At 38.1% G+C, this 1,057-nt stretch overlaps 1 pseudogene; it reads left to right on the forward strand.

The window, feature by feature from the left end:
- The first annotated feature begins 204 nt into the window (after positions 1-204).
- Positions 205-773, forward strand: LOC147437813 (uncharacterized; annotated as a pseudogene).
- Positions 774-1,057: the final 284 nt, after the last annotated feature.

The following is a 1,057-nucleotide window of genomic DNA, read 5'->3' on the forward strand; positions in this document are numbered from 1 at the left end:
AGACAAGATGAGGAGCCATTTTTCTTAATGCAAAAAGCATATCATACAGGTGATCAATATTCTATCCGAGCTAAGTTAGAATCTGTTATTGATGCATGTCTTCTGGAAGACGAGACATTATTGCATGCAGATGATGATTTCATAGTAGATGCTATTTATGCTCGATTGGGATTGTCTTCTTTATTCCAAAGAAGATATGACTCTATGGATGCTAAGCATGCAGTCATATCCTCTCAAAGTGACATAAATGAGGAAGCAGGTTTCTCAGAGCCAGTATATGGTTTGCATACAAGCATAGTTGCTAGCAGTGATCAAGAAACATGTTTGTCAGAGTCAATATGTGATGTGGATGTCCATTTGGAGTGATCTTTGGGTGTAGAACATGAAGAGAATGCTTATGCAACATTACATGAAAAAGCAATTGCTTTGGATGATTCTATACAAGAGGGTTTTATGTCTATGCCTACATTTCAGGACATTGGTGATGATGTACATGTATTTGATGCTCAACCATATGTATTTGATGTGAACCAAGACAAAGATTATGATTATGGAGATGCATATTCAGAGGGGGTGATGGATGATGATCAGTCTATGATTGCTACAGATTACAGGGTTTGCTATGATGATGCCATGGAAAAAGAAATTGATGCTATCTTTGTAATGCATGTTGAGACTTGTGCTATTGAAGTGGAAAGATATTTGAATGGGAGTGTGAAGCTGCCAGAACAATTCGTGCCTATGTATGCAACAAGCCACGAGGTTTTCTATGATAATACTATGAAACTAGGTGGTTCTTCCAAGGAGGAAGATATGGAGCTTATGGATCTGCTTGATGATGCGCTAGAGGAATTTCGAGTTCCTTGTGACAAGAGTAGTGAAGAACATCCTACAACATATGATGAAGAGCTTATGATGCTTTTGGATGAGGCTCTTGAGGAGTTTGTGCCTAATACAGAATCCAGCCATGCAGTGTTTGTGGTATCAAATGAAGTGGTGGCATTCAATGACACACAAATGCATATTGATATTTTGGAAACCATAGTGATTGAATTCA

The sequence above is a fragment of the Adiantum capillus-veneris genome, chromosome 17 (assembly GCF_014529385.1).
Source record: "Adiantum capillus-veneris isolate H3 chromosome 17, ASM1452938v2, whole genome shotgun sequence".
Lineage (NCBI taxonomy): Eukaryota > Viridiplantae > Streptophyta > Polypodiopsida > Polypodiales > Pteridaceae > Adiantum > Adiantum capillus-veneris.